Genomic DNA, 27,957 nt, shown 5'->3' with positions numbered 1-27,957 from the left:
GTCTCCTCACCTGGCACTGGTAAATGTCAGAAGCCCCACAGGGGCAGGGTGGTTGTGTGAAAACGTATTATCAGGCCCTGCTCATCTCCCTGGCTGTGAAGGGGCCAGTGGCTTCCATTGCATTTCAAATAATGCTAAAGCGTGGGAAAGCATGGCTCAGACCCACCCCTTCTGCACTTCCTGGCTCCCTGTCCGCTCTCCCCTCTGGGCACACTGGCCTTCTGCCTCCTCATTCAATGAGCCCAGCGAGGCGCTGCCTCGGAGCCTTTGCACCGGCTGTGTCACCGGCCAAAGAACTCTTCCACTCAACTCTTGGTGGGGCTGGCTCCTTTGAACCTGTGAGTACTCCCACCGAAACGCCACTTCCTCAGAGAGGCCTTCCTTGTCCTCATGATCTAAAGCGGCTCCTTGCCCTACTGGCGTGGCTCAGTTTTTGAGCCTCAGCCTCTGAACCAGAAGGTTGCTGGTTTGATTCCCGGTCAGAGCACATACCCAGGTTGTGGGCTTGATCCCCAGTGTCGGGCATGCAGGAGGCGGCCGATCCATGATTCTCTCATTGATGTTTCTATCTCCCTCTCCCTCTCCCTTCATCTTTGAAATCAATAAAAAATATATTAGAAATAAACTTACAAAAATAAAATGAAAATTAAAGCTGCTTTGTTTAAAAAATAAAGTTGCTCCTTCACCCCCATCCTACTGTCCCCTTCCTCCACCCCCCATCACCTCCTTGCTGGGCGCATGGTAAGCAGTGTGTAAGTGGCAGTGGCTTATGTAGAAAGAGGGGCTATGCTTCAGCAGGAGAAACTGATCGGGGATACTTTCGGGGAATAGAGGGGGGGTGGTTTGTGCTTTCTGGGGAGCAGGCAGAAGACAGAGAGGCAAGCTGCTTGTCCGTAGAGCAAAAATAGCAGTGATGAGCTGACCCAGGGCATTTGATCTTAGCTGTCGTCGGCAGCTGGGTGAGGAATCCCTTGGTCTGAGGCCAGCCCCTCTTTCTTTCCAAGAGAGGGATCCCTCAGCTGCCGAGCAAGTGGACAAGACCAGACCAGAACAGAACTGTGCCTGGCTTACCAGAAGACCCATGGAATCCCGGTCCCTTCAACAACTCCTCCAAATGTGAATTTATTGTAAACATTTATTTCTTGCAATTAAAAAAAAAGGGGGAATATCTTTAATAAAAGGCAGAGAAATCAAGGTGGAGTCAGTAGGATTAGAAGTGGGAAGGGAGAAACGAGGAGGAAGCAACTGCCAACGTTGTTGGGAATGGGGGTGGGATTTGGCCCCGAGCTTCCTGGCAGCCCGTGCAAAAAGGAAAATCTGATCAGTTACGGAGCTCTTCTTATTAGCGAGGGAGATGTTTGCCAGTTCCTCGAGAGAGATGCAATTGGTTTTCATATTCGTTTTTTTCCAGGCACTAAGTCCTGAGTGAAATTCCTCCTGTTGAGGTTTTAGAAGGGGGCATTAATTGATGCAACAAACACCGTTCTTGTTGCACATGTGTCAAACACAAGGCCCTCGGGCCAAATCCAGCCCGCCAGGCCTTGCAATGTGGCCCGCACCGCGCTATCATCACTGCACTCTGCTGTCAGTTTATGACATTGTCAGTTTATGACTGTTCAGTAAACCATTCGGCCTGCGATTTAGGCTGGATTTTAGATTTTGGTCCCTTCTCTGATTGAGTTCGACACCCCTATTTTAGAGCAAATGGGAAGTGAATCTCCAGTGATGTGGCCATTTTCTGACTTTTTAAGCACGTTGTCTTTATGAAAATCCCCTCGTGTGTCCTTCTCAACCTTCAGTCTCTCTGATGCTGAATCCCATTTCGCAGATGGAGAAACCGAGGAAACGAGTCAGTGAGCGCAGCTCAAGCATCGTTTCCGAACCAGCCAAGGGACCAGCTCGCCCGGTTCTCAGAATCTCGATCCCGAGGACACATTTCTGTCCGAAGAACACGTGCCTTTCGCGACTGGCAAACCGCAGCCCCATGTAGATAGTTAGTATTTGAAACGAGCCCCCAAACCCTTGCCCTCAGCCTCCAGGAGGACGTCTTTTTACTTGTTTATATCTCCAAACTGCAGGGAATTCAAAGGGTTAACGGGCCCAGGAGGGGGGCCTGCGGTGGGCGGCGGGGCTTCGAAAGGGTTAAAAATATAAACGCTTTTAACCCCCCTGACTATTGGGTTCAAAATGGGCAGCGACCGGTCCTGGAGAGCCTGGGAGCCACCCCCCACCCGACGGAATGACTTTTTAAAATTCTAGAACTTTTAATTCCGACCAAAAAATAAAAAAAGGGAGAGAAAGTATCCCAGTTGAAAAGTTCTTTTAACCTTTTCTCTTTTTTTCATCTTTTTATTTTTATTTTTTCTCGATTTCTCCGCGGGCTGGATTATAAGACTCTGCCCTCTCTTTTTTGGGTTCGAGGAGCTAGAAGGTCCCCCCCCTCCTGGCGGCGCGCGGGCGGGCGGGGGCCGCGGGGGCTCCGCCGGGAGTTGTCTCCGGGGCCGGGCTGGGACGCGGCTGCCGAGTCCCCGCTCCGGCCCCTGAATTGGGGGGTCCGCGTCTGCCCCAAACGCCGCTTTCTTCCGTTTTCCATGTCATTTCCTGTACTAATAAGATGGTGGTCAAAGAAGGGGAGGAGAGCAGCAGCGAGTCGCCGCCGCCGCCGCGCCGAGGCTGGCGCTGAAACTTTGCCTCGCCGGGGACCAGCGCGCCCGCCGCGCGGCCGCTCCCGCCGCGGGGGCCGCCCGCCGGGGCCGCGCCGCCTCCGCCGAGCCGCCCGCCGGGCCGCCGGCCGCGCCACCTGGGCCCCGCGGATGCCGCAGCATTCCCGGGAAGGTGAGTCAGCCCCGGTAGCCAATGTGGCCATTGAAAATGGCTTCGGAAAGCGCTCGGCAATTTGCCAGCGAGCGCGGGGTCCGCCGGTGCAGGGGCTGCGAGCGGCTGCGGCGGGGGGCCCGGGCGGCCGGGGTGGGCGCTGGCGGAGCGGGGGGCCGGGGCGGCGTGGGGGTGCGGACCGGGTTAGGGGGGGCGGCGGCTCGCCCTGGCCCGGAGGTGGGTTAACCCTCGGCAGGTAGTTCCTGCCGCCGCTGCCGCCGCCGCCGCCGCCGCTGCGGGATTCGGGGGCCGCCCCTCCGCCTCCTTCCTCCCCGCTAGCTCCGCGCTCGCCCGCCTTGTTACAATGTAGCCTTTTCTGTGCGCGGACGTGCCGCCCGCTGACGGACGTGGCCGCCGACCAATGGGAGCGGCGGCCCGGGCCCAGCGCACCGAATGGGAACCCGGCGACGCGCGCGGGGCGGGGCTTGCCAAGGGCTGGAGGGCTGGCCGCGGCCGCTGGCCTACTTCTAGGGGCGCTTTGGGCTGATGTGCGGGGCTCCGGCCTTTCGGGACGTGCTGGAGCTTCTTCCCTCACGGCCCATTTCCCGCTAGACGTGGCCAAGCCGGAGGCCGTTTCCTTAATATATTGGATGTCTTAGTTCGGGAAATCTCTCAGGGAGTCTAGCCTTCATCCTCCACCTTTCCCTCCTCCCGCTCCCCATCCCCTTAATCCCCAAGGTGCTCTCCTATGCAGAAACTGCGGAAATTTAGAGGCCAATGACCTTCCTCCGGTCAAGGCCAGCATGCCCTAGGCAAGTCGCTGCAGCAAGAATGCTAATGTCTTGGGCGCTGGACGGAGCTGGCTGGAAAGTTGCTGGTGTCTTGAAACGGGTTGTGTGATTGGGGCTGTAGACCCTCCTCCCCCCCCAGATGGGCTGGGACTTGGAGAAAAAAAATGTTAAACCTCTCTTTCCTTCTTACACGTTTGCTTCATGTGGAGAAAGGCTGTAGTATATAATTTAGAGCGGCTTAAAGGAAACACGCCTCGTTCTTTGTGCACGGGGACAGGAGACAAGTAGGAGAGATTGTTCTTGATGCCTGGAAACCCAATAAACTTTTGGGGGTTTTGTCTGTGCCGGGGCAAAAATAATCTTCCCATGGAGGATCCTGCCTGTGGCACCCAAGCTTGCCTTTGCCCACATTTCTCCTTGAGGAGAAGGAAGGTATTGGGAGGCGGGGTGGTATCCATGGACCAGAAAGAACAGGCTGTGGTCTCCTTCCCTGGGGAGTGGGCATGATCTTTGCCCGTCAACTCTGAGAAGTGAGCAAGCAGAGCACTCTGGGCGCATGACTGAAAGCCTTCCCTTCTGGGAATACAGCCTTGGCAGCTTGCATTAGTTTAATGGAAAGAGGCTTGTCCGTTGGAATTCTTCCTCCCCCTAATAACTGCCACTGCGGACTTGGTACTGTTACCTGACCTCTCTGAACCTTGCTTCTCCATCCCTAAAATGGGGCCAACAAAGCTTGTCTGGCAAGGCAGCTGTGAGATCAAATGAAATGGCAGAGATGAAATGCCTAGCGCACGACTGACACATGATTTAAGGAGCGTTGTTCTCTCTCCCTGGAATTAGTGCCGAATATACTATTCTGGGAATATCAGAGTTGTCAGGCAGGTCCCACCCACGTTCGTCCAGTTCCAACCCAACAGGGCCTCCAAGGAGCAGCTGGGGCAGGATCTAGTTCTCCCCTCAGTTGTCCCAAGAGCCCTTGATCAGCCATCACAACCATACTATCTAATACAAAAGAGTAATATGTAAATTGACCGTCACTCCATGACACAAGATGGCTGCTCCCATGTGGTCAAAGATGGCTGCCCCCATTGGAACACAAGATAGCCACCACAAGATGGCATGCAGGGGAGGGCAGTTGTGGGCAGTTAGGGGTGACCAGGCCAGCAGAGGAGTGCAGTTGGGGCAGACCAGATCAGCAAGGGAGGGCAGTTGGGGAGGACCCAGGCCTGCAGGGGAGGGTAGTTGTGGGCGATCAGCCAGCAGGGAGGGCAGTTGGGGGGAGCAGACCTGCAGGGGAGGATAGTTGGGGGGGGGGGGAGATAAGGCCTGCAGGGGAGGACATTTGGGGTGGGGACCCAGGCCTGCAGGGAAGGGCAGTTGGACAGGGGGAGACTAGGCCTGCAGGGGAGGACTGTTTAGGGGGGGACCAGGACAGCAGGGGAGGGCAATTGGGGGGGGAGGGGTAACCAGGCCTACAGAGGAGGGCAGTTTGGGGCAGAATAGGCCTTCAGGGAAGGACAGTTGGGGGGGGGGGCAGGCCTGCAGGGGAGGGCAGTTAGGTGTAACTAGGCCAGCAGGGGAGAGCATTTCAGGGGGGACCAGGCTTGCATGGAAGAACAATTGGTGGGGACCCAAGCCTTCAGGGGAGGACAGTTGGGGGGAGCGGGGGGACCAGGCGTGCAGGGGAGGACTGTTAGAGGAGACCAGGCCTGCAGGGGAGGGCAGTTAAGGGCAATTGGGACGGCCGGGGAGCAGTTAGACATCGATCAGGCTGGCAGGGGAGTGGTTAGGGGGTGATCAGGCTGGCAGGCAGAAGCGGTTAGGGGCAATCAATCAGGCAGAGGCAGATGAGCAGTTGGGAATCAGCAGTCCTGGATTGTAAAAGGAATGTCCAACTGCCCGTTTAGACATCCTAAATGGGCGGTTGGACATCCCTCAAGAGGTCCCAGATTGGAGAGGGTGCAGGCTGGGCTGAAGGACACCCCCTTCCCATGCACAAATTTTGTGCACCAGGCCTCTAGTCATTTATATACTATTTTGACCTGAGTTACAGTTCTGTCCTTTAGACCCCTTGGGTTGATGTGTTTCATAAATTTGTTCTCCTCAATGTCAAGAAGGCTTCTGTCATCTGTATGTTTCCTTCCTGGTTCTAGGTTATTGGCCAGTATGAAGGAAGCAAAGACCACCGGGCTGAGTTAGGAGTCATAGCTGCTTATTCACCTGCCTCCTTCGCCTGCCTCTTGGCTAGCTCATAGTCATGACTAACACCTTGGGTCCAAGGCAGTCATAACTTCCTCCCTAAACCGCCCCGAGGGCTCTAATCTTGGCCAAGGCTACCACCATCCTACTGGTCCTCAAGGCAGAAAGCTTGATGCCTCTGTCCCCCCACCCCAATCCATTCCATCTCCAGATCTAGAGAACTTAAGTCTATACAGAGATCCGGTGCACCTCTTTCCATCTCCTCCTCCCAGCTCCTTAGTGAAGTCACTGCTGTCTCTCCCCAGGACAATAGCAGGATCCTCCCAACTGCCCAACTGCAACCTCTCCCCCATGCCAATCTCAGCATCAGCTTCACAGTCAGAGTGTCCGTTCCAAAGATTACATCAGGCTCTCCACATCCTGCTTATGGCACTGAAAACTCTGCCCAGTGGCTTTTGAAATGAGGAACCAAATTATAACCATGACCTAAAGGCCTCCGAGTGATCTGGCTCCTGCCCTTTCCTTGGCCTCATCTTTCCTCCTCCTTGGATCTCTGCACACCAAGCCTTGTTCCCCGCTGTACTAGCTGGTCCCTCCTTCATGAATATGGAAACGGCTGAGGTCTAATGAATGAGTTAAGGTTGGTAAAGAGCAAGAGGGGGTGGGAGAGTGGTGGTCGTTCATGCTCTCCCATAAATATTTCCAGTTCATCCAGGCAACGTGGTAGGATTGAATCTAGGTCCCCTTGTGCTTGAGTAGGGCCACGTGACTGATCGGTGAGTTGAGAACTATAGCGGTATGTGTCATTTCTGGACCAAAGCACTTCCTTTCTGGTATGGACCCTCCGGAGTGCTCTTTCCCTGTGGCATGGCAACTGGTAGTAGGTGGAATGCTGGCTGCTTCTGCTAGCCTGGGTTCCTGCACCACTCTGTGAGTGGATCCCCATCATGTCCTACGATGGACATGCAACATGAGTGAAAACTAAACCTTTGTTATTTTAAACTGCTGAGATTTGGGGGTTTGTTTGTTACTGCAGCGTAACCTAATCTTGTCTGCCCTGACTGACACAGCCACTAGAGAAGTGTTCCAGGCAGAGGCAGGTACACCTGACCCTTGAGCAACATGGGTTTGAACTGCATGAGTCTACTTACATGTGGATTTTTAAAAATATATATTTTATTGATTTTTTACAGAGAGGAAGGGAGAGGGAAAGAAAGTTAGAAACATCGATGATAGAGGAACATCGATCAGCTGCCTCCTCCACACCCCCACTGGGGATGTGCCTGCAACCAAGGTACATGCCCTTGACCAGAATCGAACCCGGGACCCTTAAGTCTGCAGGCCGACGCTCTATCCACTGAGCCAAACCAGTTTCGGCTCTATGTGGATTTTTAAACCCACGTTCTTCAATGATCAACTGTACTCGCAGACTTGGGCGGTCTCACCCTCCACAGCCAGGGTAACCTTTTTGACAAACCTGAGTCTGTCAACCCCTGCCAGAAACACCTCCGGGGACTCCCACTGCTGTTCGGAGAGAGACAGAAATCCTTAAGCTGCCTCAAGACCCTCTAGGGACACCATCTTGCACCCATGTGTTTGTCATGTTCCGCCTGGCACTTTCCTCATGTGGTCCTCTATCCTGACCACGCATTCCACTCTGCTGCTTAGGCCTCATTCTTCATCTTTCAACTTCGGCATCACCTCTTCAGGGAAGCCCTTCCTGATTAGGTCAACCCCCCATTACAGGCTCTCATGGATCCATGGGCCCTTCTTTGTTAGCACTCATCTTAGTGGCCCTTTCCCGTTTATTATTGGTTGGCAGCCTCTCTCTCATCAGATCATAAACCGCCAGTGCAGGGCTTGGGTTGGCTTGTGCATGCCGCTGCATTTCCAGGGTCTGCACATGAGCTGCTCCGTCAATACCTTCTGAAGGGTCCCTGAGCATTGACGGGGGGCACACTCTGTCCTGGGGGCCAAGGACAGGATTAATGGACCCCGCTTCTAGCTGGGCATGGGCAGGCGAGTCTAGCTGGAAGGACCGTTTTACTGGGATGTATAGGAGGAATTTATTTCCAGAAGGGCAAGAGTGTGAGGTTTAACGGAACGTTGAGGCTGACCTGGAGGGAATGTGATCCAGGGAAGGGTCACACCATAGGAGATGCAGGGGTGACAGGGATGAGAATAACGATGACGAAGGCAGCTAATGTTTATGGAAAACTTACAGTGTGCGGGTGTGGTACTAAGCATGTCACATCCCTGTGCAGAGAGCAGCTCCGCGCGGTATGGATTTGTACTTCCATTTCACGGGTGGGGAAACTGGTGTCCCCAAGAGGTGAAGTGAGGGAGCCAGGACTGGAACCCCGGCAGGCCCATGTCGCCTCCTTAGGATTGCCCTCTTAGAGTGAGGGCAGAGAACTGCAGACCCACCAAGAAGTCCCTTTGGAAATGTCACCTTGGGTTATAAAGCCCTCACTGCAGAGCAAGTTTCCAGAAGGTAACCCCCACCCCACCCCCAACATTGGGGTTTGAGCAAGGGGAGGTTTCTAGCTCAGAGGTGCCTGGTGGCGTTGATGCTGGGGGTGGTCTGGAACCATCTGGAGCACCTCCACCTCTGCTGGGGTCCTGGCATTCTTGGAGGCCCCAGAGCCCATGTTCTCAGAATGGGGCCCGGGAAGGGCTTCCCTGCAGCTGGCCCAGGGGCTGCACCGGAAAAATAAGCCATGCAGAAAGGAAAAAAAAAAAAACAACGAAGAAGAAAGACAAATGTGCTGTTATTTTTAAAAAGCCCATTTCCTATTGCAGATCTGTATCTGGGTTGGAAAGGCCTGTGCTCCCCCAGTGCAGCCATCCTCGTGGTGGCGCCCCTCAGCTAATGCCTTGTAAGAGGGAGGCCAGGGTGCCCTCAGCCCTTCATTCATTCACCAGGTGGTCAGTCACATGGGCTTAGCCTGGGCCAGGCACCGTGCTGGGCGTGGGGAGCAGTGCGGAACCCAGACCGTCCTCACAGAACTCACAGGCCCGCGTGGGAGGCGGGCAGTTAACCAGGCAGGTACAGGCTATAGCAGAAGGACGCCAGGGATAGGGCCACGGACTTGTAAGTCAAGGAAGGCTTCTCTGAGGAGGAGGCCTTTCTGCTGAAGGATGAGTAGGATTTGGAAAGCAAAGATGGGACAGGCATTCCAACATGGGTGATGGCTTGTACAAAGGTGAGGCACATAGTAGGGCTTGAAGAGGTTTTCAACATTCATTTGGCTGGAGAGAGTGTATAAGTGGAAGAGATGAGGCTGGAAGAGAAATAACAGTGATGATGATGATGATGATGATGATGATGATAATGTGACTAACACGCGAGTCCTGACCGTTCCTCAGGACCTTTGCATTGGCTATTCCCGCTCCCTAGAACAATCTCACCTGCTATCTCCATGGCAAGCTCCCTCACCTCCACCTTCTCGTGGACACTTTTGTGTTTAAAATTGCAACTCATACCCTTTTACCCACTTCCCTGCTTTTTTCTTCCCTAGGACCTAGCGCATATAACATGCCCTATTTTACTTATTTACTTTGGCTCCCTCTCCTAATTATAATGTAAGTTCCTAGAGAGCTGGGATTTTTGTCAGTTTTATTCATTGCTCTGCGAGCAGTGCACAGCGCATAGTAGGGCATCATCTATGTGTGGAATGAGTCCATTAAGAATTTGTTACATGCAAAGTGCTTTTCGTGGATTTTCTCATTTACTCTTCTCAGCAGAGGCCTGCTATGGGCACTGTTATCCCCCAATTCTTTAGGGGAAATAGGAAATTGAGGCTCAGGGAGGTGGAATAACTTGCCCAAGGTGTCCCAGTTGGTAAGCGACATAGCTGGGATTCGAACCCCAGCTGCCTGGCTCCTGAGCCTCCTGCCCAACCCTGATGCTTTTCCCCAGCCAGGGTGTAAAATGTCGTGACTGCTCTGCCGAAAAGTTCACATTCTGTCGGTGAGGCTGCAGGTTCCACAGAGGGTTTTATGAAGAGAAAGCCCACAGGGAGATGAGATCCAAGTCCCAGAAGTCAGCAGCAGCAGCAGCAGCAGCAGCAGCAGCGGCTTGGGTGTGAGGCTGGAGGCAGGGAGGCCCATTAGGAGGCTATTGCAGTCATCAGGGTAGGAGAGAATGAGGAGGAGGAAGAGGGCTTGGTGGCCATTCCAAAAGGGGAGGTTGGGAGCCCTCCACATTGGGGTTCAGGATGGGTGGGATCAGAGCACAGTTCTTGGGGCCACGGATTCCCTAGTGTGCCTGGTTTCTGTTTCTGAGTAGCCAGGGCACCCCCAGATAAGACCTGGCAAAGTGCCTTGGGCCAGCCTCTTGGCAGGGAGTGGGTAAGCGAGAGGGACCCGGGGGGTGAGTTGGTGGGGGCAGCGCTTTGGTCGGGGGAGGGGCATGGGCCTCAGGCTCAGTTCTGTCCAGTCACTTGGCAGCTGGGAGACCTGGGCAAGAGGCTGCCCCTCTTGTGGTTGCCAGTTCCCTCGTCTGGAAAGCAGGAGGTGATAATAGTGCTGGTTTCATGGATTCCCCGATAAAGAAGTCCCAAGTACCAATGTGTGGCATAGGGCCAGCTCTGGGGCTGCCTCCTCCGGTGTGAATGCTCCAGGACATGGAAAGTATCTTATACCCCTTGCTGGAGAGAGAGAGAGAGAGAAAGAGAGAGAGAGAGAGAGAGAGAGAGAGAGAGAGAGAGAGAGAGAGAGAGAGATCTTTCTATCTTTCTATCTTTCTACCCAAAGATGAACAGAGAACAGACCACACCTTCAAACACTTCCACACCCCATGGGCTTGCGTTTAAAGCCTGTGCCTCAGTTTCCGTTTCTGTAAACGGAGAGGAGACTGCATTGTCAGTTTTGCATTACATTCTGTGGGAGAATGTTTTTCTTCCGTGTTTTCAGGCCCAGAGTTTAAGAGGAACATGCATTGAGCACAAGGGCACTTGACGACAGCCCCGTGAGCTCGCCTCCATCTCCATGTATGGACAAGGAAACTCAGGTTCAGAAAGGTTAAGGGACCAGCTCTACGTCACACAGCCGAAATCTAATCTCTCCAATCACCTTGAGGAACCCAAGTTTATAAAGGAAGTCTAAGGAGTCGCCTGCTGGTTCCATAGCAACTCCTAGCTGGTCCCCTGGGTGCTGTAAACACAGGCTTTGATTTATAAGCGTTTGCTTTGCGTGCTGGTTCCAGGACCCTCTCCCCTGCCTGAGGACTGGCAGGCACGTCCGGACAGACCGAGAGCCTCCAGTGCAGTGCCCCTGGGAGCTGGGGTGGAGGTGGACAGGGCAGAAGGCTGCTGGCCATTCCACTCCTCAGCATCAGCCTGGTATCTAGGTGGGCACAGAGGGCTGGGAACCCCATTTGCAAATGGAGGCACTGGGCCTCTGGGGCCTTCCGTGCCTTCTAGATTTTTCCCTTCCACCCCCTCTCCTCCCCACCCCACCTGATCCAAAAGGGGACCCAGGACACTCTTCCCACCATCACCTCCCAAATGCCCTGTGGTTAGACCAAGAAGGGCAGGTCAGTTCTCATGAGCCCCATTTTACAATTGAGAAAGCTGAGGCTCAGAGAGGGGAAGCGACTCACTTAAGGTCCTACAGCTTAGGGCGTGACCAAGCTAAAATTCTAACCTCAAACCTAGCACCCCTTCCTCTGCATCCAGCCTCATCCTAAAATCACAACAGGAAGGGGACTGCTGAGAGCGCTTGGCTCAGTCCCATGCGCCACCCTCCAAACGGAGAGGCCGGCCAGCCACTGCTTGAATATCTGCAGTGGCAGGAGTTCACCCCGGGGAACGTATATGAAGGAACTTGGGGTGAGGAGGGGTGGCTCCTTCTCCCAGGCTTGTGGGGTTCAGGCAAGAGTGGGACCCACAGGCAAGAACTGAGCTGGGTTAGTGTGGACGTCACCAAGCAAGTACATATGGAATTGCCCCCACAATGTCAGCTTTCCCAGAGGGGCTTCTTCCTCGATCTCACGCTTCCCCAGGGGATGGGGCGAGGGCCAGGTGGGCATCCTGCTGCCCGGTGTCCAGGGCGTGGAGATGGCTGGCTTGGGAGTCTCTGGCTGGCAGGAGTCTCTGAGCGGCTTGGGGAGCAGCCCAAGGGACCACAGCCCAGAAGGGAGTGAGCCTCTGGGGCAAACCCAACTGGGGTGGACTCCGCATTGTCATGGCCCAGGGTACAGAGAGGGTGGGCTCTGGGTGGGTCGGTGGGGAGGGTGGAGGTTGCATTCTGGGGCCGTGCCTGACCTCACAGCCCAGTCCTTCCAATGCCCTGGCCCAAACAGGGTGGCATTTTCCAAGGTGGTTCATGATTCCTCCTCAGACCAGCTATGTTCCAGAGGAAAAGCCGGGTTGGGGTGGGGTTGGGGGAAGGTGGGGAGAGAGGGTAGGGAAAGGAGGGGAGGAAGTGAAGAGGATCAGAGGTTCAAGGTGTCCCAGGGATGGGGTGAGAAAGGAGAAGCCTCTTAGTCTGGAGAAGGGGAGGACAGGTTGGTGAAATCTTCAAAGGAAATCGGCAAGTTTAGCGGCCAGGGAAGAATTTACCTCAGAGAGAAGAGGCTGGATTTTGGGGGGAGGTGAGCAGAAAGGAAGAATCCAGGGCAATGGTCCTGGCTTAGCTACCCCCCAGCCTTTTATAAACATCAGTAACAGCCAAGCCTGAATGAGGCTTGGGGGTGTTCGTGGGCCCTGCCGGAAGCACTCACATGCTGCTCCGTGAAAGGCTGAGGTGGGATTTGAACCCAGTCTGTCTAATTCTGGAGTCTGGGTTCTTCACAGCTGCATGGGGCTGCCTCTCTGTTACTCCCGTGGGAAATGGAGTTGGGAGCCTGAGCTGGGAGGGAGGGAAGACTGGAGGACTTGCAGTTCTAAATGTCAGCTTCGTGAAGCTGGGTCATAGGAGATACAACATTGGCCAGCTGTGGCATCAGGTGTCAACCTCTGTGCTATGTTCTCACCTGAAAAAATGCGGTTGCCTAGCGCAGGTACTGCCCACGTCCCAGGGTTGTTGGGACCTTCCAAAACCATTTTGGGTCAGTAGATGGAGCGCCCCCTTGGGCCCTGGAGGACCAAACATAAACACATGACTTGATGGGCCCTGCACCCAGGCTCCTCTGGGAACCCCAGGTGTAGGGCCCTGCCTGTGCCTCAGAGAGGGTGGTCTGCAGAGCCTTGCCCATCTGTGAGCTCTGTGTTTCCTGCTCTGCAGCAGGATAGGCGTGGACATGGAGGGTAAACATTGAGAAACTCACATTGCAACTTGACATTGCTGCCTCATGTTTTATTGTAATTTACAAAAGCATCTGTTGGCAACAGATCGGAAAACTTAAAAAGTCACTTTACCACAAATAGTTTGAGCAGCTCTGGCCCAGATCCTAATTGTGATTGGAGGTAGGAAGTGCCCTACTTGCTCGGGGATGTGGAGGGTGGGGAGGGAAGCTAGTCACTCTGCCCTGGGCGGTGGGGGAGGGAGGGCACAGGGTAGGCTTCCCAGAAGTGATGCGGAGCTGGACCTTGGAGGAGGAATAGGAGTTTGCCAGGTATAAGCAGAGGGAAGGGCATTTTGGGCACCGGGAACAGTACGTACAGAGGCAGGCAACACGAGGCACCCGTGGTTCGGGGAATGGCCAGTGACCTGAGGTGTTTGGAGACAGAGGTGGGGGAGACCTCCCTGGAGAGGCAAATTTGGGCCCGATGGGGAAGGCCTGGAATGCCAGGCTGAGGGATGGAGACGCACAGACTCTCCTGGAGGCAGCGGACGTGAGCTAAGATCACAGCTATGCAGAGGTCATGCGGGTTGTTTCCCTTTGGTCATCAGCCTTCAGGAAGGTGCTCCTCGTCCTCCTGAGGTGGCAGCCCCGTTGGTCAGCCTGGCTTCCCCGTGAGTCGGTCCTGGCTGGATAGGCAGGCAATTTTCGGTGTGAGTGGCAGGCCGTCCCAGGCTGTCCCGGCCAGTGGGTTGGCATGTGGTGTGGTTGGCTGGCCGTGGGAGAATCCTCTCGTCTCCACTGCCCTAAGCAATCAGTGCAGTGCGCAGAGTGGGTGTGCCGGCCACCCCCTAGGCGTCCAGAATCATGCATGCGCTGGAGTATGAGCTGGAGGAGGGAGGACTGAGGTTTGAGACTGAGGCTGGGGGGGGGGGTTGGGCAAACACTGGGAGAACTGGTGTGTGACTGTGTGGGGTCCGTGTAGGAGGTGAGCGGGGACGATGGCCTAAAGTTGCTTCCTGTACAATCCCCCTGTCAGGCCGGGGCCTTGGCTCACATTTGAGGAGTGAACTCTAGTTCAGAGCGGTGAGGAATGGCTTATGGCCTAACCTGGGCCAGCTCAGGGGAGCAGACAGTCCCTGTCGGGGAGCTGCTGCCATGGTCCTTGGCTCCGGTGCAACTGCCTGTCCCTAGAAGAGCCGACCTGCCCTGTCCTGGGGCTGCTGGGAACAGACCACGCTGTGCCCGGGCCTGCATGTGGCCGCAAGTCCTTGGAGAGTGCCAGCCTGCCTGGGAGGGAGCTGTGGGAAGCGCCTCTCCCGCCAGCCCCACCTACAGCCTCCTCCTCCTCGGGGGCCCCTGTTGAGGGTGGCTCAGCCACTCGCTCCCTCCCTCCCTGCAGCTCCCTGTCAGCTGGGCCCCACACAGCAGGCCTGGCTGGCTGGCTGCCTTTCAGGGGGAGTCCAGCTGCCTGGGAGCCGTGGGATGGGGCTGGGCAGGCTCTAGGGCCAAGCGTCATGGCGGTGCTTCGGTTTTGACAGTGGCCTTGATTGGACCTCCCGGGCTCTCTGCCATGGCTGCTCCCACGCTGGACTCACTATTTGCCATCGTCCCAAGGTCTCCCTGCGGTGGGATAGGGCTGCTCTGGGGCGGCTGAGCGCCTCCCGGGCTTGTCCTGCTGCTGCAGCATCCCAGACCTGGTGCTTCCACCGTGAGCACCAGGTAGCCCTCCTGGCTTCTCAGGGATCCCTCTCCCCAGAGGACCTCCTGAGCCTGTTCTGCATGGCCCAGGCCACCTTACCTCCCAGACCAAACCCTCCAAGGCCACGCCCTTTGCTCTGGCAGCCTGTCAGCTTCTCTGGGTGACTGAGCTTTGCTCTTCCTCTCTGTGATTCCCCGTGTGGTCTGTCGCCTGTCCCTGCCCCAGTTCCCTGGGCTACCGGTGAGGTGAGGACTCACTGGCCTGGCTCCAAGGGGCCCAATCCCCCAGTTTCAGGTAGAAACCAGACTCCTTCCTGGCACCTGCCAGCGGCTCCCTGCCCTCCTCGAGCACCTTGGCCCTGGGCCCAGGACAGTGGCCAAAAAAGGCTCCACTGCCCTTTCAGACACTCTCCTGGCTCCTGCGCCCGCCCTTCGCTCTGCCTGGAGAATCCCTCTGCCAACTTCCTTCCCGGCTCCTCCCTGGGGCCAGCAACTGGCTCCATTCTGGCTGAGCCCCGGGCTCCCAGATTCGCAGAAGGTCCTCTGTTTCTGGAGCTTCGTGTTGCCACCTCCTTCTCTCAGTGCTCAGCGCCCATGGCTTAGATGGGGCAACGCATTGTGTGGGAGTCTGAGTGGCACTCATGGAGGCCATCTGGATGTATCTCATTTTGTCTACACAGCAGGCTGCAAGGTAGATACTAGGAGCCCATTTTGCAGATGAGGGAGTTGAGGCTTCAGGGGGTTCAGATTTTGTCAAGGTCTTATAGGCAGTCAAGGGCACAGCTGGGACTCGGACTCACATCTCTTGGCCCTTCTCTCCACCCCATAGCTGTCTTGAAGGTAAGAACTTCCTTGAGCTTTGCTTGTTGACTTATCAGGGGCCAGTGCCTGACTAGGGCCAGGGGTGTGCCCGGGCTGCCTATAAGACCTGGGGGGTTAGGGTTCAGTAGTTGCCCGGGCTCAGTGGGTGTCACAGTCAGAGCAGAATCAGAGGTGATCAGCCCTGTGAGTTTTCCACATCCACGTTCTCCACCTAACTTCCTAAACTCTCCTCCCTCCCAGGATACGGCTTCTACTCTGGGAGTCAGGCTGGCACAGAGCATGCAGGCCAAGGCTGGGGGCTGCTGGGACAGGGGATGGCCAGGAGTCACGGGGAAGGGGAGAGGGAGAGGCTGGGCAGCAGGAGGCTGACTCTCGGTGGCTGGGCAGTACACCGCTGACTGGAGCCCAGCGAGGGCCCACAGCTCCCGCCTCTCCCTCCTCCAGGGTCTGAGGCTCTGTGCCTTCTTACAGCCATTCTTGCTGCGGGGAGACTGAGGGCCTTGCTCCTGATGAAGCTCCGAGCTTCAGAAGGGCCAGCTAACCCACCTCTTCTTGAGCCATTTAAATTCTCTCTAATCCCCCAACCCCAACAAACTTCCAGGGACTAGTAGTTTACTGTTCCCAAGGCAACTCCTTGTGCCTTTTCTATGTTGTTTTATGAAATATATATATAAAATAAAAAAAATAATTGATTTTTTACAGGGAGGAAAGGGTAAGGATAGAGAGTTAGAAGCATCCATCAGCTGCCTCCTGCACACCCCCTATTGAGAATGTGCCCACAACCAAGGTGCATACCCTTGACCAGAATCGAACCTGGGACCCTTCAGTTCACAGGTTGATGCTCTATTCACTGAGCCAAATTGGTTAGGGCCTAAGTTTTAATTATGTAAGGAACACCAGTACATTTTTATTATAAAAAATGAGATATTATTTAAAAAGCTAAATATTATCCTCCTGATAAGACAACCTAGCTTCCTCTGCACAGTTAGTTCATCATCACAGTTATTACTGTGTTATCTATCCTTCTAGATCTTTCCCTGTACATTGCTACACTACAGGAACATGTCCCATTATAGTGTGTGTGTATGCGTCATGTAGTACCTGTAGTCATTCTGCAAATTGCTTTACTCACCTTTGGATCTAGGAAATCTAATTATGGTTTCACACAGTGAGCTGCCATAATTTTTCCTCTCTCTCTCTCTCTCTCTCTCTCTCTCTCTCTCTCTCTCTTTCTCCCTCCCTTCCTCCCTCCCTCTCCTTTTTACTGATACACAGTGGTTTTGGAGAGGATCATCATTACTTATTTAGCCATTCCCCTGCTCCTGGGCATTTAAGATTAAATCTGATTTTATTCTTGTGCACCTCCCTGGGCGTATCTAGAGTAGCTACTGTTGGGTTGTGAGAACCTGTTGCGTTTAAAAACAGTTATTGAACACTTCTTAAAGTCCGTCCACTGGGCCTTTGCCTAGAAGCAGCTGCCTCCCTGTGGGTCCTCCACTCTTCCTGGTTCACTTCTTTAGAGCTAGAGAGAACTTCTGCTTCCCTGTCCCCACCAGTCAGTCCCCAGAGAGCCGGGACCAGGCTGTGGCCCTGCAGCCTTCCTCCCTCTCACTCGGGCTGTTCTGTCTTTCTTCCAAAGGCTCGTTTGAGTAACCCTGCTCCTGGGTGGCTGTGGTGGTGAATGGTCTCTGGAGTCGGAATTCCTCGGTTCAAATCCCGGTCTTTCTCGGGATCCTACTTAGCTTCTCTGGGTCTGAGTTTCATCCTCTGTCCACTAGAGATGACAAAAACATCAGTGTCATAAATGCTATTGTCTTGAGCTGCTGTGCAGACCTACCAAGTAAGCCAACACGTGTGCCAGGCAAGCACCGTGCCAGGCAAATAGTAACATCGCAGTGCTGTTATTGTCCTGACTCTCCTGTCTGTCTCAGCTCCAGACCCCGTGCCATGGACGGAGGGCCTGAGTTCCTGGTGCGCAGCCTGGATGGCTCCAGCCTTTGCCACCGGCTTCATCCCACTGCCCCCCGATTTCCCAGAGGAGGCTGCTGCCTGGGAATGCAGTGGGCATCGGGTTTCTGCCCAGGTTGGCCCTGCAGATTCTGGACTGGGGCCTACGGGGAGGGAAGGAGGTCAGCCTGACCCTCTGCTTGGCGGTGGTGGCCAGGAGCCTGGTAACGTAACCCCACACCTCGGGCAGATTTACCTGCTCTCAATGGGGCCTGTTGTGGCCGGGGATTTGATCTCCCTTGGCCTGCTCGGTGGGCAAGAGAAGAAAGCAGCTCGGGGCCAGCCTCTCCCCTGGGAGTCCTGGGGCCTCTCTGGGCCACACTGGCTGGTCCAGGCATGGGTTTGCCTGGGGCAAATCACTGCATGTGAGTGTATATTTCATGCCAGAAGGGATGGCCCTTTTTGCTCTTTTCCTCCTCCCCCTCCGCCTTTTCAGGGTCTAAACCACCTTTATACCACCCTCTAATCAGCTTCTCAAAGCCACCTCTGAAACAGGCAGCCTGGCTAAGGCCATTTCACAGATGTGGAAACTGAGGCTCAGAGAAGTTGCGTGACTTTCCGAAAACCACTTAGTTAGCTGCTGATGGACTTATAGTAACATACCCAGGCCATCTGGCTCCTCGTTCAGCTCTTTTACACGCGGCCACCCGGCGTGATAGTCTTGGCAGAAGGTGCCCAGCTGGGCAGCCCTGCTTGCCCTCTTGCCCTCTGGGCAGTAGCATGTGTGGTCAGGGAGCGCAGAGAGATGGGGTTATTTCCTGAGAGGCGAGAAGCGGCATGGCTGGCCCGGGGCCCAGCCCTTCCCCAGCATCAGCCACAAACCTCCTCGACAGCCAGAGGTGGCAGGAGACAGAGTGTGGCTGCTTCAGCTGAGGTCCTTGCCCCTCAGAGGGAGAGAACCTGCCCCCTGAGCCTGTCCTGTAGTGCGGGCAGGGACTGCGGCAAGCCCGGGGACTCCGAGCACTTCTCCCAGAGAGGCAGGAGAGCAGCCACTGTGGGCCCATTTCAAGACTGGAGAAAGCAAGGCTCAGGAGGGCCCACGGGCTGGGCTGGCCCAGGGAACCTCCAGCCACCTCCTCCTCGTCCTAGACACAGATCCTCACCAATCATACTGCTGGCTCACACCCAAGACACTGATCTTGCCTAGCGTTGCGTTAAGAGCATGGTCGTTGGTATCAGAGCAACCTGGGCTTGGGTCCTCGCTCAGTAATGACCGTTTCTGTTTATTGAGCACATATTATGAGGCAGGTGCTGTTGCAAGACTTGACCTGTCATATTTCACTTAATCCTCAGAGTAACTTCAGGGGGTACATGCCATTATTATTTTCCATTTGCAGGTGAGGAAAGTGAGGCACAGAGAAGCAAAGTGATTTCCCAAGGCCATGACCTAGGAGGGTGCAACTGGGATTTAGGTCCTGGCCCTGTGGCTCCACGGGTTGTGCGAGAGCCACCCCAAGGCGTCTTATGGCTGGGAGGGCCACAAGGGCTAGGACACCCCTGTCTCATGCCTGGCATGGTGTCTGACGGTGGCAGATGCTCAGTGTGCTTTTGTCCAGTGGAGGACTGCATGAGTGAATGTGAAGCTTTGGGCAAGCGACCCAGCCTCTCTGAGGGCCAGTTTCCTCACTGCACCGTGAGCACCGAGCCTCCGGCGTCGATGGGAAGGGCCCCGTGCAGTCATGTTTGAAAGTGCTCAGCTCAGGGCTCGGGCCCTGGCAGCCGTGGCCACTCTGGGGCGATGGTGTCACTGAGCTGCTCTGATCTGTGTCCCGGGAGTGGGTGGTGCTGCTCTGAGCTGTCACACTGGCACTCAGCCGCCTGCCCTGGGGACAGAGGCAAGTTCTCTCTGCATGGCTGGTTGTGGGTTGCCACCTGTGGCTGGTCGTGGGCTTCCCCTGGGCACAGCCAAGGGCCAGAGGGGCTGAGGGTGAGCACCGTGACTGCCTTCCTGCGGGACCCTGGCATTCCTGCGGCACACTCACTGCCCACTGGGCCGTTCGCACACACAGTTTCCTGTCAGCTGCTGAGCCTGTCTTTCACCCGGGCTCAGGGAGGTGTGCTGACTTGCCCAGGTTCCCACAGGTGCAGGGCAGGGTTTCAGCCAGCCTCATCTACTGCCTTCTGAGGAGCCCTCCCGGTGGCTATGGATCCCCTGTGGATTCCCAAAGTGGGGTGCAGATGCCTGGGGCAGAATCAGATGGGGGTGCTTTGAGTTCTCCGGGGACGCCCCTGATGTGCAAGGGACTCAACTCAAATTTGTAAAAGCTTGGACAGCAGGCTCTCTGCAGTGGGACTCAGGAATGCAGTTCCCTCCTTAGGGTCCACCCCAGCTTTGCTGTGTGTCCTCGAGTAAGTCCCTCCCCCTCTCTGGGCCCTGCAAAATGAGACCGTGGGCCTCACGGATACCTGCCTTTCTAACCCTCCTTTAAGGGACATGATTGGGGCCTCAGAGGCAATAGCCCCCTTTTAAAGAGATGGTATATTGGGGACCCTCTGCCTTGCCAATAGAGACAACTGGGCTCAGCGTGCACGAGATCTGGGTTTGAATCCAGGCTCTGCCCCTTACCTTTGGTTACCTACTTTCCTCACCTGTAAAATAGGGGAGGTGAAATGCCTGCATTTCTCCCAGCAACCTGCTGACACTCGGCACGGCCTGAGTGGCGTGCATGGGCCTATTGAGCGTGGAGGCGGGGGCCAGAGAAAGCTCCGGAAGCCTTGCCAACAGCCCCGGAGGCCGAGTCCAGAAATAGAAGACCCCAGAGACAGAGGCTCCCGATGGCCAGGCTGGGAGGCCACACTGAGCTGGCAGTGTGGGCCTCCTTCCCTCCCTCCCGGGCCGTTGGCTGCATAAATTACTCGGCAGCCTTTGGGCTAATTTTACCTTTTTGGTTTTCATGAATCATTTCCCATCTGGGGGCGTGTGAGAGAAATGGAAACAGCTCTGCCAGCTGGATGCCCGGGCGCCAGCCGCAGAGAAACACCCATGGTGAGCCCTGCCTGTGTGCTCTGAGGGGCAAGGGTAGGGCACCCAGGGCCCCGAAAGGGCCCCCAGAAAGGGTCTAGCTGGGTCCCTGTGCCTTGGGGTTTCCAGGATTTGGGGTAAATTAGCCACAGCAGGTCCTGGGGCTAGAAGTGGATGAAATCTAAAGGAAGTTGGAATCAAATGATCCCGGGGCTGGAACTTGGCGAAATCTAAAGGAATTTTGGAATCCAATGGCTTTACCATGATGATCGTTCGGGTCTGTGTGGACCCGAGCGGTGGAGTGGTTTAGCAGAGGGACCCCTGAGGCCTACGGGGTGCTTCTCTGTGGGGCCGCTCCAGGAGTTTGCAGGAAGGCTGAGTTTGCACGGTCACCGGAGCAGGCAGGTCCTCACAGAAAAGTCAAAGCAAACTGCCTCATCATCCAGGTGGGTAAACTGAGGCTCAGAGAAGGAAACAATTTTCTGAAGGTCGGTGAGTCAACGAAGAGGTGGCGCTGATCCTTCTTTGCCGATTGTTTACCACTTTGCTCACAACTGCCCTAGTTGACTATTGCCCCTGTGTTATGGAGGGGTCCCCGAAGGCCCGGAAGGTGAAATAGCTTCCCCAGTGACCCGGCAGGAAGTGGCGGAGCCCCGATTCCCACCCAAGCGCTCTCGCTCCAGACCCCACGTCCCCCTGCGGCCCGGAGCTGCTCTCGCCTGGGGGCTGCAGCGCAGCTTGTCCCCTGTCCCCTCGCCCTGCCGTGCCTTCAGCGTGGGTTTCCAGGTCTCTGTGCAGGGGCCTGGAAGCTTCCAGCTCACACACCCTCTCATTTCCTCCCATTCGCCATGTGCAGTCAGCCCTCTGGTTCTGCATCCGCAGACTCAACCCACTGGGAATTGAAAATATCCGAAAAAAGACGTTATATTATGTGGGCCTTCTGGGGTTGCAGGTACAGGCTTCTTACTTGTCATTATGCCCCAAACAATACAGTCTAATGACTATTCACATAGCATTAACGTTGTATTGGGTATTGCATGTACCTAGAGATGATTTAAACTAGGAGGAGGATGTGCGCATGTGAGATGCAAGTCCTATGCCATTCTGTATTGGAGACGTGAGTGTCTGAGGGCTTTAGTGTCTTTGGGGGTCCTGGAGCTAATTCTCCACGGTCCTGCTGGGTGCCAGGAACCATCTGGGCACTGGAGACCAGAGTGGGCAGAGGCTGGGAGGCCAGCGAGGCCCTCACCCAGTACTCCCAATGTCACCAGCGGGTGGGCTCTCAGAGGGGACTGTCCACACAGCATTGTGGTCTCTGCTCCACAGGCTGCAAACTCAGGTGCGCAGCCCAGGCAGAGGACAGCCCTGAGTGACACAGGCTGGCTGGAGATCTGGCGGTTAAATGCCCCGATCAGGACCGCCCCACCCCACCTCACCCCGCTCCAGAAAACTGTTGGACTGTCTGCCTGGTGTTCCTCGTGCTTCTGATTGTCCAGGAAAGCTGAGCTTCTGTAGGTTTAAACTCAGTCTTTACTTTGTTCAAAGTTGGCAACTGAAGCAAAAATAAAACTTGGGGGGGAAACAGCTGCCCGTTGGGAACCTGTGGGTCCTTTCTTCTGCCGCCTCCTGCAGCCCTGGGTCTGGTCCTCTGGTCGGAGCAGGTTGTTCTCTTCTCCCTCAGTGGCCACCTCTCCCAGGAAGTCTTTTCACTCCCTGGCTGGAAGGACCCTTCCCCACTCCCCAGCTGTAGCTGTCACCACCCCTCCCCCTGTAAGGTAGTGGAAAGGGCATGGGCTTTCACTTAAGACTCCAGACGCCTGCCGTGCAGCTTTGTTCAAGCCACTTAACCTCTCTGAGCCTCCATTTTCTACTTGAAAAACAAGTAAAGTCAAACTGTATTCAGTAGGTTGTTGAAAAAACTAAATACAGGTTCTTTCAACAGTCAGACAGAAGCTCAAGTAAAGCAGGATGGGCTCAGCAAAGTGAGAAGTCCAGGAGCATCTGCAGCTTCAGGCACAGCTGGATCCAGGGGCTCACCCAGTGTCATCAAGACATGGTCTGTCCATCTTGCCCTGCACTGGCTCCTCCGTGGGCAGGCTGTCCGACATGGTGGCACGGTGACCGGCTGCCAGCTGATGCACTCGTACATTCTACTCTTTCATCAGACCCTCTTTCAGGGGATTCACCAGCCCCCAGCTGCAGCTCATGATTGGCTAGGCTCTATCTATACCACATGTGTCAAACACAAGGCCCTCGGGCCAAATCCAGCCCGCCAGGCCTTGCAAAGTGGCCTGCACCGCGCTGTCATCACTGCACTCCGCTGTCAGTTTATGACATTGTCAGTTTATGACTGTTCAGTAAACCATTCGGCCCGCGATTTAGGCTGGATTTTAGATTTTGGCCCCTTCTCTGATTGAGTTCGACACCCCTAATCTATACCCTTTCCCTGCATTTTTCGCTTGGCCCTTGGTCACATTCCTATCCTGGAGTGAACTGTTTGGAGAAGGACACCAGGGAGGTGGGTGCCAGAAGGGGGCATGGATACCAGCAGGAAAAGCTACAGACATTCTACCCAGGCTGCAAGCCTCATGAGGGCAGGGACCTAGTTCCCTCGGGGTTCCCAGCACCTGGGACCGTGCCTGGCACTCTAGCATGCAAACACACCAGGAGTGAATGAGTGGGTGCCCTCTGCCATGTATGTGGGACGCCCTGTGCAGAGCCCAGTGTCAGCCTCCTTCCTGGAGGACCAAGGTGAAGGTCCGTCTTTGCCAAGTTCACCTCCCTGGTGGAGCGCCTCGGGTCCACAGTGCCTCCTCAGTGTTGAGCTGTCAGCGTGGCCGGAGAAGACCTAGAACAGCCATTGGTTGGGGCAAGCGTGGCTGACAGTGATGATAATTAGTGATCGTACCACCTTGCACTCACAGGTATCATTCTCAGAAATCATCTCCCTTTTTGTTTGCTTCTTTATTGCCCGTGTCTAGGTAATTTATGTTTATTGCTCTTAGGAGACTGAGCTGCAGGCAGCACTTCGATTTCATCAGATGTAGAAAGAGGATGTAATCCACTCTGCAGAGTTGAGGAGAGGATTAAGTGAGATGACACATGCCTGGCACAAGGCCCGGCACACAGTAGGTGCTCAAAAAAGGCCAGGTTCCCTTTGACCCCCTTTAATCAAGGTCTTGGTCTGAGCCACACGTACGAGCCTTTCCATGAGTTTGTGGGAAGGTAATTCTTAATAAATGGCCACTAATGGCACATGCACAGACACACAGACACATACTTACACACACACACACACACACACACACACACACACACACAGAGTCAGGAAAGAACCCCAATCCCATGACATAGGTGTTAAAGGTGGCCATAACTGCATGGGTCAGTAAGTCAGTTTATCCCAGCACAGCAAACAGTGGGGTCATCACCCTGGTAGCACCCTTTACCCCACCATGGGTGACGTGATGAACTCAGACATGACTGTGCAGACAGTGCACCACAACTTAGGGCAACGGCCTCCAGTTCCCCTTCTCTGGGGAGTGAGGCGTCACGGGTATTCACTCTGTGGTTGCCTTGACCTACTTGATTGCCTATGTGATGAGCTACCGAAATGGCTCTGGGTCACAGGATGCTGCGGCCTTACAATTTGACATACTCAGAAGGGATGCTCAAGACCCATGGCGGACCACCTCACCCATCACACACACATGCACACACATGGCACATGTCTCGTCCAAAGATGCAGCGTGGCCTGGTTGCCCGATCGAGGCCCTCACGCATGCTTGGTGGTGATATATACTGTGGCTTTGAGCATCTTGAAGATTGAGCATCTTGCTTCTCAAACTCTACTGTGCACCCATATCTCCTGGGCATCTCCTTTTCTGGGGAGCAGTCAGAGTGAGCAGAGACGGGAGGCCAGCAAAGTCCCACCCCAGCACCCCCATCTCACCAGCAGCTTGGTTCTCAGAGGACAGAGTCTGGGGCAGGTCCTCTCTGTGGAGGTCTGGAGTGAAATCCCAGACTCTGCATTTCTAACAAACCCACGTGATGCCAGCACTGCTGGTCTGTGGACCACACCGTGAGAAGCAAGGGTTTAGGTGACTTCTGAGACTCTGGGCAAGGTGGGGCCAATAAACAGCCCAGGATGGCCGGGGCAGGATGGAGGAGGAGGAGACTGGGGAAGAAGGAGGATGATGCTGGGCTGCAGCCTGGGACCTTTCCTTTCGGCTGAAACTCCACATGGATTTGAGCCTTTCCTTACCACATGTGTTAAGGAGAGGCTCCTGCTCAGCGGGTCAGGAGGAGTGTAGAAGGGAGACTGCACAGATGTACAGAGGACTGCGTGGGGCGCTGCCCAGCACTGGCTGGATGGTGGCGGGTTCCTGCCTCCCACTGCCTTCCTCTGAGAGGTCTCAGCAAGTCACTTCCTCTTCGGGCCTCAGTTTCCTCATCTAGAAAGGTGGGGCTTGGGACAGGAGGTCTGGGAGCATCCATTCGGCTCCAGCCTGCAGGAGACAGAGGATGTGGGAGCATGCTGTACCCAGCCCTGACCCTCAAGAGCCATGGGCACCACTTGGGGACAGACGGCTTTAACTCTCCACCTGCCGCATTAGCATCTTGGGGGTGAGTTGCTGAGGAAACAGAGGCTGTGCCAGATCTCCTGGCATTTGCAGGGCGGCTTGAAGTGAATCTCCGTATCCAGGCCTCTTTCACTTATGACCTTCCCACCCTCCTACTTTGTCACCCTGAGCCTCTGGTGTCCTCGGCCCAGAGGCTCTGTGATGATTGCAGCCTGACCCTGGCCTTCCACAGGCTCCCCTTATTTGGCTGTGCTTGGAATCCTAGAGCCGTTAGTCGGCCTCAGGGAATTTGTTTGGACTTCAGGGTCCCCTTCCAGGGGACGGCAGGTGGTTGGGAGGAACCCCCTCCCCCCAATCCCCCTCCTTGGACAGACGCCTTTTCTTTTCCTGCTCTACTCGCTGGCCTGCTGGGGGGGAGGTGGCCAGGCAGCCTGGGACTTATTTGTAAACTATGAATACTAATCCATATATTTTTACTTTTGATTATGCACAAAAGGTAGATAGAAGAGTATAACGAACTCCTACGTACACATCACCCAGCCTCAATAATGAGCAATTCCCAGGCACCACTCATCCTTTTGTAAAATCGGAAATGCATGCACCTGGTGTAAAATTCAGTGAGAAGTGAGACCCTCTCCCCCTCAGCCCTTAATCCCAGGAGCAGCGGCTGGCACAGCCTCCAGCTGTAATGCTCATACATGAGCACATGTAAATGGGTGTCCTTTTAATTTTATTAAAACGGGGCACTTTTATTTCATATAACACACTAGAGGCCTGGTGCATGAAACTCGTGCATGGAGTGGGATGCGGGGAAGGTCCCTCAGCCCAGTCTGCACCTTCTTCAATCTGGGATCCCTCTCACAATCCGGAACTGCTGGCTCCTAACCACTCGCCTGCCTACCTGCTTGATTGCCCCTAACTGCTTCTGCCTGCCAGCCTGATCACCCCCTAACTGCTCCCCTGCCGGCCTGATCACTCACAACTGCCCTCCCCTGCTGCAATCCGCCTCCTCCACCGGGCCCTGCTTCCACCGTGCACGTGGCCATCTTGTGACGGCCATCTTGTGATGATGTTGATGATGTTAGGGTGTGATGACCACCTAGGCTATTAGTATAGATTGTGTAGCTTACTTAGTGTCCCTCACCTTTCTAAATATATCACAAATGTTAACTCAGTGAAACCATATCAGGCAGGTGCTGTTAGTGGCCACAGGCTCCGAGTGGTCAGGGAACACCCTGGCATCCCACAGCAGGAAGACGCCGTCCGGGTTGAACCGAGGCAGCCGGGCGCCAGAAACATGCTCTGCGCCACCATTTTCTCTGCCTCTCACTCGCACAAGCTGTTCTTTCCCTCAATTTTGTCTTCACCTCCAATTACGAAATCCGTTCACCAAGGGTGTATGGTTGCTTACTTCCAGCCGGGCCCTGTTCCGGCGGCAGAGGAGGCAGGCGTGAACAAAGCGGATAGAGGCCTCTCCTCCCGGGAGCCTGCATTCTAGTTGGGGAGACGGACAACGCATAAATGAGCATATCCGTTGGTTGGCAAGTAGTGCTCTGGAGGAAATCCAGCCAGGAAAGAGGTGGAGAGTGCGGCTAGCGAATGCCAGGCCGAGTAAAGGCCTGAAGGCAAGGAGGGAGCCAGCCCTGTGGCGATTTGGGGGAAGAGCGTTCCAGGCAGAGGGAACAGCCAGTGCAAAGTGAAGAGGGGAACGGGTGTCTGTGGTGGGACTGAGGGGAGCGGTAGGAGATGAGGTCTCAGAGGCGATGGTGGGCTGTGTCCGGCTGGCAGGCCCCTGAGGAGCTTTGCTGTAGGAGATGGAACGCTGTGGAGGGTTTTGAGCAGGGGCCTGTCTGATCTGACCTCCCTTGTGACAGGCTCGCCCTGACTGCGGGGTGCAGAATGGACAGCAGGAGCGGAGGGGAACCAGGGAGACGAGGGAGGTGTGGAGAGTGGTAGCTCAGACCAGGGTGGTGTCCCTGGGGGAGGGGTGGAGTCTATCTCATTGCTTTCTTGTCTGAAACAGCTGCCTGTTGTGTGTGGATGGGCTGTCATGTATGTAACCAGCCTCCAGATGAACACATTGGTTGTTTGCAGTCTCTTGCTGACCAGACGTTGCTACAATGAGCATCTTACACATGTGCCTCAGAGAAATTTCTAGAAGTGAAATTGCAGGATTGGAGATTATGTGCTTTTTCAAAAGTTCCCCAGTGCTAAATTGCTCCCCATGGAGGTACCAGTTTGCAAGGAGAGAGAGAGAGAGAGAGAGAGAGAGAGAGAGAGAGAGAGAAAAGAAAAGAGAAGAGAAGAGAAGAGAAGAGAAGAGAAGAGAAGAGAAGAGAAGAGAAGAGAAGAGAAGAGAAGAGAAGAGAAGAGAAGAGAAGAGAAGAAAAGGGGAGGAGAGGGGAGGGGAGGGAAGGGGAGGGAAGGGGAGAGGAGGGGAGGGGAGGGGAGGGGAGGAGAGGCTATAGCTTCAGGTCAGGTGTTGGCTCAGGGAGGCAGGTGGCTGGGGGTGACATGCTGTGGAACCTATTTGCCCCTTTGTAGGCCAACACCATTGCCACAGCCAGAGTTCTGGACCCAGTGGGAGCGGACCCACGGGGATGTGGGGACTGCACCTTGATAGGACAGGGTACCAGTGAGGATGGCTGTGGCTGCGTGATAGAAACCTGTCCTAAAGGGGCTTGAGTAACAAAGAGGTATAACAGGAAATTCAGAATTAGGGCAGAGTTCCCGGCTAGCCTATTCAGCATTTAACCCTGTCACAGGCCCCGCCTCTGCGATGTTGCCAACACCAGGCTCTTCTCAGATACTCTGTCACCAACTGGGTGTCCAGCAACTTCATTCAGTTCTAAA

The 27,957-nt window shown here is 55.1% G+C and overlaps 1 protein-coding gene across 3 annotated transcripts in view; it reads left to right on the top strand.

The window, feature by feature from the left end:
• Positions 1-2,452: 2,452 nt before the first annotated feature.
• PRDM11 (PR/SET domain 11) overlaps positions 2,453-27,957 on the top strand; it is an 82,152-nt gene continuing 56,647 nt past the window's right edge. For all 3 annotated transcript variants that reach the window (XM_084894491.1, XM_084894487.1, XM_084894493.1), the window contains exon 1: positions 2,453-2,835. The gene's annotated coding sequence lies outside the window, so the exon portion shown is untranslated. The remainder of the gene's footprint in view (positions 2,836-27,957) is intronic.

This window comes from Pipistrellus hanaki (assembly GCF_964339955.1).
Source record: "Pipistrellus hanaki genome assembly, chromosome: 9".
NCBI lineage: Eukaryota > Metazoa > Chordata > Mammalia > Chiroptera > Vespertilionidae > Pipistrellus > Pipistrellus hanaki.
The sequence above is the reverse complement of the archived record's forward strand: the minus strand, read 5'-3'. Positions and strand labels throughout refer to the sequence as shown.